Source organism: Telopea speciosissima, chromosome 8 (genome assembly GCF_018873765.1).
Source record: "Telopea speciosissima isolate NSW1024214 ecotype Mountain lineage chromosome 8, Tspe_v1, whole genome shotgun sequence".
NCBI lineage: Eukaryota > Viridiplantae > Streptophyta > Magnoliopsida > Proteales > Proteaceae > Telopea > Telopea speciosissima.
Genome location: NC_057923.1, coordinates 39,680,699 through 39,689,401, shown reverse-complemented (window position 1 = coordinate 39,689,401; position 8,703 = coordinate 39,680,699). Strand labels below are relative to the sequence as shown.

Sequence of the window (8,703 nt, the reverse complement as noted above, 5' to 3'; positions counted from 1 at the left end):
TTTTACTATCTAAACTCTTAAACTCATTCTCCCTCTCCTCTTTCTCATTCTATCTCTCTTCTTCTTCTTCTCCCTCTATTTCTTTTATTTTTTTTATGTGGTTATTTTGTTTATGTGGTTGTGGATGTGTGGCTGCATTTTTATTACTTCTAATTTGCATTAATTTGATAGGTTTCTTTTATTCCTTCAAATTTGCGTTAGATTGATAGGTTAGATGCTCATGTGTTTGGACGCCAATTTAATCCCTTAGATGCTTGTGAGTTAGGATGCATTAATTTTCGTTAGTTTAACTAGTTTAATTTAACACTTTAGTTTGGTTCACGTTGCATTACTTTTAAGTTAGTTAAATAGAGTGGCGTATATCTCCTCGTGTTCGACCCGTAGCTATGATTGACCCGTACGCTTGCGGTTTTATTTTAACTCAAACAAGTTTTTGGCGCCGTTGCCGGGGAGATTATAGTCCATTTTATTTTTCTAATTTTTAAGTAGTTCGAAGTGTTTTAGTTTATTATTTCCTCTTCTTTTTCTGAAAAAAAAAAAATCAGTTTTTGAAAACCTCTTATTGTTTCTCTTCTATTTCAAATAGTATGCGCCCAATCTAAAGTCCTTCATATACTTCAACCCTCCATCTTTTAGTGTCCCTCATAGGATTAAGTTACCTATGATGCTACATCTTGACTTGGTTGGGTAGATTGACATGTGACTTATCTTTGGAGGTGACCACTCTTGATAGCAGGAAAATAATATAGTGAGAGCATTGGAAACATAAACGTATAGTAGACCTCCACTCTACATCAGAATCCACATTGGAGTCGCACGTAGGTGGCTATAGAAGACTAAACGGGTTCCCTTGCTGTCAACCTATATGGCATCCTTACAGCTTTTGAACCATTGTTTCACTTTTTGAGGGATAGATCCACTATCTACCTTGGACTCCCTCTTATTTCTAGTATTTTTTTTTTGTCTTTTATTTTTCTTTAATTTTTCTAAAGGAGACCTCATATCTGTTTAAGTGGCTAAGGTGTGGACTCATGATTCAAGTAATCGTCTTATTAGAAGACCAACTTCTCTACCACTTTTGACCCCACCTTTGACCATGGGTGACCAACCCAAGACTCTTAAGGATAGGTTCTACCCTACCAGGGCTGCACAACCCTCATGCATTAGTCTGCCTGTTGTTACAGGGAATAACTATGAACTCAAGACCAACTTCATCAGCATGCTACCCCATTTTCATGGGATGGCTAATGAGGATGCATATCTCTTCCTTAGGGAATCTGAGGAGGTCTGTGTTCTAATTAAGGTCCAGAATTTGACTGATGATGCAGTTAAGCTTAGGTTTATACCCTTTGCCTTGAAAGATCAGGCCAAGAAATGGCTCTATGGGCTACCTACTAATTCCATTACCACATGGGGTCAGTTTACCATTGTCGTCTTGAGAAAAATTTTCCCTCTTTACAAGACCAATAAACTCAAGAGTGACATACTCCAATTCAGGCAGAAACCACTTGAGTCATTTTCTAAATTCATGAAAAGATTCAAGGACCTCCTCTTAGAATGCCCTCACCATGGTTTCGACTTGTGGCAGCTATGTCAAATTATTTATGAGGGTATTGATTATCAGACCAAGCAACTTATAGAGTCCATGAGTCCAGCAGGCTTTACTTATTTTTCTGAGGAGAATGATGCATGGACATTCTTAACCAACTTGGTTGATAAGACTAGGGAATGAGAATCTTCCCAAGAGGCTAAAAGGACCACTAAGGGGTATCTCATTGAGGGTATGCCAGCCAAGGAGGCCAAACTTGACAGCCTCATAAAATGGTTGGAGTCCATAATTCTTAAAAAGTCTATACCAGTTAATCCGATGAATCAGGTCAACCATGTGTCGGTATGCAGTTGGTGCCAAACCCCTAGACACCTTTTTAAGGAATGCCCCCAACACCTTGGTGGGTAATTCCAGCACTGAGAATGTAAGTGTTCTCTACCAAAATAACCCATGTAGCAATACTTACAATCTAGGATGGAGAAATCACCCTAATTTCTCTTGGAATCAAGGGAAGCAAGCAGGCCCATCCAACTTTAACCATCAAGGCCAGCTTGGTGCCCAAAGGCCCAACTATGCACCACAAAGCCAAGGAATGTCTCCTAACCCATTTCCCCCTCGTCCTCATCCAGGACCTTCTATTAATTCTACTAGGCCTCCTCTTCTTGCACCTTATCAGTAACCCCCAGGGTTTACCAATACAGGAGAGGCAACAAGACTGAATGAGATGGACAACAAGATAGCTCTTCTCATGACAAGCCACAATAACATAGAAAAATAACTCACCCAGCTTGTTATGATCCTGCATGAGAGGAAAACAGGGAAGTTACCTAGCCAACCTAAGCCAAATCCTAGGCATCAGGTTCATATTCAGCAAGGTACCCAAGCTCCTCCAACCAATATTGCACAAGGCCAACAGCACCAAGGGCCCTCCAGACAGGTAAATGCTGTTTATACTTTAAGGAGTAGCCATGAGTATCAACAGGCTAGTGCACCTCAGTCTTTACCATCTCATACTCTTGTTGACTCTCCCTCTTCTGAAGAGGCCATTGAAGTGCCTACTGTTCTAGGTTCGTCTGATGAACCTGAAGATATTCCAGATGATTTGGCTGAGGAAACCAAAGAGGATTCTGTTGAGGAAGTTAAAAAGACCAACCCTAAAAGAATTTATACCCTACCGGCCCCTTTCCCAAATAGGTTGGTTAACAAGAAGTCTCCTTATGTGGAGAAGATATTGGATGTGTTCAAACAGGTTCAGGTGAATATCCCCTTATTGGATGCCATAGCCTAGATCCCCGCTTATGCAAAAGTCCTCAAAGACTTATGCACCCAAAAGCGGACCACCAATGTACCCAAAAAGGCATTCTTGGCTACTAACATTAGTTCTCTAATCTCACAGCTAGTAACAGCCAAGCATAAGGATCCTGGAAGCCCCACCATCTCTTGCACTATAGGCCATACCACTATTAATCATGCCTTATTGGACCTTGGTGCAAGTGTGAACCTCTTACCCTTTCATGTCTACCAACAACTGGGATTGGGAGAACTGAAACTGACCAAAATTACTCTTCAACTTGCAGATCGATCGGTTAAAGTTCCTAAGGGAATGATTAAGGATGTCCTGTTGAAAGTTGGAAAATTTATTTTTCCTGTGGATTTTATTGTTTTAGATACCCAACCCACTGCCAACTTCAAGGACCAAATCCCAATCATATTGGGTAGACCATTCCTAGTTACCAGTAATGCTTTAATCAATTGCAGGAATGGTCTCATGAAATTATCTTTTGGCAATACTTCTGTTGACTTCAATGTGTTTAGGTTGGGCAAGTAGCATGACATGGATGAAGAGGTGCATATGCTTCAAGGATTTTTCGATGATATTGATACGTTCTTTGAGATTGATTTTGATTCGGGATTTCAAGAATATATGTAGGAATTGGAGGGTGTTGATGATACTCCCTTATCTGAGGTCTGGAGCATCCAACCACCTTTGGAGCCCCTTGGACCCCTATCCACTTCCATTCCCAAATCCTATATTATTGAGCCCCCCACATTAGAGTTGAAGGCATTGCCCTCCAACCTCAATTATGCATTCCTAGGACATGATCATACCCTTCCTGTTATTATTGCTTCTGATTTGACTTCTATTCATGAAGAAGAGTTGATTAAGCTTCTAAAGGACCATAAGGAAGCCATAGGTTGGACCATGTCTGACATCAAAGGTATTAGCCCCTTCATGGTTCAACATCATATACATCTGATAGAGAGTTCCACACCTTCTAGGGAACCCCAAAGGAGGGCTAATCCTATGATGAAAGAGGCAATCAAGAAAGAGATCCTAAAATGCTTGGATCATAGCATCATTTATCCTATTTCTGATAGCCAATGGGTGAGTCCTGTGCAGGTTGTACCTAAGAAAGGAGGAGTTACTGTAGTTGAGAATACCAATAATGAATTGATTCCAACCCGTATCCAAATAGGATGGAGAGTGTGCATTGACTACAAGAAATTGAATGCGACAACTTGGAAGGACCACTTCCCCTTGCCTTTTATTGATCAGATGTTAGAGAGACTAGCTGGTCATGAATATTATTATTTTCTTGATGGCTATGCAGGCTATAACCAAATCTCTATTGCTCTAGAGGACCAACACAAGACCAGTTTCACATGCCCTTATGGAACCTTCGCTTACCGGCGTATGCCTTTTGGGCTTTACAATGCCCCTGCTACATTCCAAAGGTGCATGATGAATATCTTTTCTGATATGGTAGAGCACTTCCTAGAGGTGTTTATGGATGATTTCTCTATTCATGGCTCTACCTTTTCTCATTGCTTGCATCATCTCTCTTTGGTTCTTAAAAGATGCATATAAAAGAACTTCGTCCTAAATTGGGAGAAGTGCCACTTCATGGTGAAGCAAGGCATAGTTCTTGGTCACATTGTATCCAAAGAAGGGATAAAGATTGATAGATCTAAGGTGGACCTTATTGCCAATTTACCACCACCCAAGAGTGTGGAGGACATTAGATATTTTCTTGGTCATGCAGGTTTTTACAGAATATTCATCAAGAATTTTGGCCAGATAGCTAGACCTCTCACTTCTCTTTTGGCAAAGGACTGCCCATTTGATTTCTCTTCTGAGTGTCGTGATAGTTTTGAGCAATTGAAAAGAGTGTTGACTTCAGCCCCCATTATTTAAGCTCCAATTTGGACAGTTTCATTTGAGCTTATGTGTGATGCCTCTGATTTTGCTATAGGGGTTGTTCTTGGGCAAAGAATCAATAAATTGGCCCATGTGATTTATTATACAAGTAGGACTCTTAATGATGTACAGCTTAATTATACCACCACTGAGAAAGAGTTTTTAGCTGTTGTGTTTGTTTTAGAGAAGTTTAGGCCCTACTTGATTGGATCACATGTGATTGTTTATACTGACCATGTAGCTATCAAATATCTTATGCAGAAGAAAGATGCCAAGGCTCACCTCATTAGGTGGGTCCTTTTGTTGCAAGAATTTGATCTTGAAATTAGGGATAAGAAATGGTGTAAAAATTTGGTTGCAGACCATCTATCCCGGCTACCTAATTCTTTGACTGTCGACTCTCCAGTCAACGAGAACTTTCCTGATGAGTATCTGATGGCAGTGTCTAGTGAACCTTGGTTTGCTGACATTCTTAATTATTTGGTTATGGGTGTGACACCTGCACATTGGTCCACCCTAGATAAGAATCGTTTCTTTTCACAGGTTAAATATTTCTTTTGGGATGATCCTTATCTTTTTAAGACTTGTCCGGATCAGGTAATCCGGAGATGTGTTCCTGATCATGAGCAACAATCTGTCTTATCTTTTTGCCATGATCAGGCTTGTGGAGACCATTTTGGGCCCAATAAGAAAGCGTTCAAGGTTTTACAGTGTGGATTTTGTTGGCCTAGTCTGTTTAAAGACGCTTTTATTTATTGCAAGGCGTGTCCTTCATGCCAATCCTTAGGGCATCTCACTAAGAGGAATATGATGCCCCTCAACCCAACTCTGGTGGTTGAGGTGTGTGATGTATGGGGTATTGATTTCATGGGGCCTTTCCCTAACGCTTTTGGTAACTTGTACATATTACTTGCTGTGGACTATGTGTCCAAATGGATTGAGGCAGTTGCTTGTAAGACCAACGACTATAAGGTGGTTGTGAAATTTCTGAAGGAGAACATCTTCTCCCGTTTTGGTACTCCCCGGGCTATCATTAGTGATCGGGGCAAGCATTTTTGTAATCGACCTTTTGAGGCCCTCATGAAAAAGTATGGTGTCGTCCATAAGTTGGTCACACTCTGCCATCCCCAGACCAGTGGCCAGGTTGAGGTTTCAAATAGGCAGATCAAGCAAATTCTTGACGAAGAGGTCATGGATCTCCATGAGCCTCTTTACCTTGACCCCTGATGTCCTGGTATGTATCACCTCCCTTGTCCTTATTCTTTCTTTTCTGCATGCATTGAGGACACTGCATGAATTAAGTGTGGGGGGGGGGTGTTGGACTTTAAGTCTCTTCGATTTACAAAGTGAGAGTGAGAGGGAATTAGGTGCCCTAGCATGTGAAATAATAAAAAAATCCATTTTCAAGGACGGTAGTTAATTTGTATCCGGTGATGGAGATTGAGTTTGAAAATATGAGTATTACTTCATTTGATGGTTAGATTCCCCTATGTGTTTATGGACCCCTTTGATCTTTTGGCTAGTAGTTGAGACCAATTTGTTTGTGGCAAGGCATGAAAGTGAAAGTAAATGAAAAAAAAAAGAGCGAAACAAAAAGAAAAGTGAAATTCCTTGGGACTAGACAGGGCACTGTGCCTCATGAAGCAGGGTGACTTGATCGAAATTCCTTGGAAGGAAACTCAAAAAAAAAACTCTTGGATCAATGTCTCAATGCCTTATGGATACATGCAAAAATGAAGCTACCAAGTATTTGGGTGTCTGGTGAATGCTCCACCATGTCATTCAGAGAACAGTAGTGGAGTAGGTGTTGTTGAGAAAGAAAAAAAAAAAAATAAAGCTTTTGCCTCAATGCCTGGAAAAGAAAGTATGGTAAAAAATACTCGATGCCTAAGTCTTTGGTTCCATCGGTGCTATGAGTGGTTTACTTGAAGGTGAATAGTGTTCAGAAAATATGAGGAGATCCCTTGACCTTGATGCATGCTTGTTACTTGAATTGATGTTGGGTGATAAAATTCAATTATGCGGGAACCTTTGGCTCCTTAATCTTTAGTTGAGTATTTCTTTGAGATTGTGTGCGCTATCTTACTTATGCCATGAGAAAAATTTACATCATTCTTTTTTATTTATTGAATTTTGGGTGTATATTCACTGCAAACACCCACGAGACACAACTCGTCCACTAGGGGTAACCTAGGGGTTGAAAGGCTTGTTGCACATGCTAAGTGCAACCGTGATTCCTATGAAAGTGAGTTAGGATTTTTTGTATTATAGGTTAGTTTTTCTTTTGCTTTACTTGAGGACAAGTAACGTTCAAGTGTGAGGATATTTGATGAGCACATTTATGTGTGAAATCTTAGGGCATAAAACATACATTTTACCACATTGGACAGGGTTACTTGGTGCTTCCTTGTGCTTTTCAGGGTTTAGGTGAATTCTTATAAAAATGGAGGAGATGATGCTAAGGAGATGTTTTTAACCTTTTTAGAGGTGTTAATAGTATGGATGCGTAGCCCATCGAGTCAGCTTAGCAACGGTTCAAAAGGCACTTGATTCCGGGTTGAAACGAAGAAATTACGGCCGTTTCCGTAACGACGCGCGAAAATGGTCTACAGGGGTTTATTTATAATTATTGACAGTCGGCCAGGGACAAAGTGAAGCGGAAGGTCAGATTCCAGGGGCCTCAACATAATTATCAGAAGTTACTTTTCTATACCCGAATGATTCCATTTGGAGGGCTCTGGACAGTCCAACTTCAACTTGAGATATCTTGGGCTCCCCAACTCCAAATTGGACGAAATTTGGGTCTATTTTGGGTGATTTTTCGGAAGGAACACAATGGTGAGGCCTATATAACCACCCCATGCTTCACGTTTTTTGAAGGATAGATTTGGTATTTCTTTAATTATGAGTGGAATCCTAGTCATCGCTCTCTCTCTCTCCTCCAACTTTTCAAGGGCACTCCTGGAACTTCACTTGGGATAGATTTATTTTGAAAGATATTTTCTCATCTATGGAAGGTTAAAAAATCAAAGATGCTTTGATTTTATTGCTTGGAGAAGATATCTACAAAGAAAAGGAAACACAAGTTAGAATTAGAAATTTACTTTTCTAGAAATAGAAGGTTTATGTAATATTCTCTTCTCTCCCTCTTTCCATTTTTTCTTTTTTTTCTTGGGAGTCAAGCATTGTAGAAGAGGAAGGAGAAGAGAATATTCTCTTTTCTTAGGGAATATTTCTCCTACACTTCCCTCTTCTCTATTCTCCTCCCTTCCCCCTATAAATACCCCCTACCTCTCTTGTAAAAAATTGCTCATTCACTTAGTGAAATTTCTTCTCTTCTTCTCCTCTCAATTAGTGATTTTTGGCTTTCTAGTTCTAGTTTGCTTTTATGATATTTATTTTATGGTTGTAATGCTTTTGATTCATGCTTTGGTTTCATAGGATTAGTTTAATGGTTGTAATAGGTTTAGTTTATGCTTTGATTTCAATTCGTGTCTTCAATATGGTTGTAATAATTTTAGTATAGGTTTTAAGCTTCCTAGTCTAAGCTCTTAAGTTGATGACAAAACTTGGAGATTTAGAAGAAGAAGCCATGGTAAGTTTATGTAAGTATTCAAGCTCTTCAATTACATTCATGCAAGCACATCCAGGTTTTACTAGCTAAACTCTTAAACTTATTCTCCCTCTCCTCTTTCTCATTCTCTCTCTCTTCTTCTTCTTCTCCCTCTATTTCTTTTATTTTTTTTATGTGGTTATTTTGTTTATGTGGTTGTGGATGTTTGGCTGCATTTTTATTACTTCCAAATTTTTATTACTTCCAATTTGCATTAGTTTGATAGGTTTCTTTTATTCTTTTCAATTTGCGTTCGATTGATAGGTTAGATGCTAATGTGTTAGGGTGCCAATTTAATCCCTTAGATGCTTGTGAGTTAGGATGCATTAATTTTTGTTAGTT

At 39.6% G+C, this 8,703-nt stretch overlaps 1 non-coding gene across 1 annotated transcript; it reads right to left on the bottom strand.

Moving 5' to 3' along the window:
• Positions 1-1,468: 1,468 nt before the first annotated feature.
• On the bottom strand, positions 1,469-1,575 carry LOC122638470. The gene has a single exon (XR_006329463.1). It is a non-coding gene; the product is annotated as a small nucleolar RNA R71 (small nucleolar RNA).
• Positions 1,576-8,703: the final 7,128 nt, after the last annotated feature.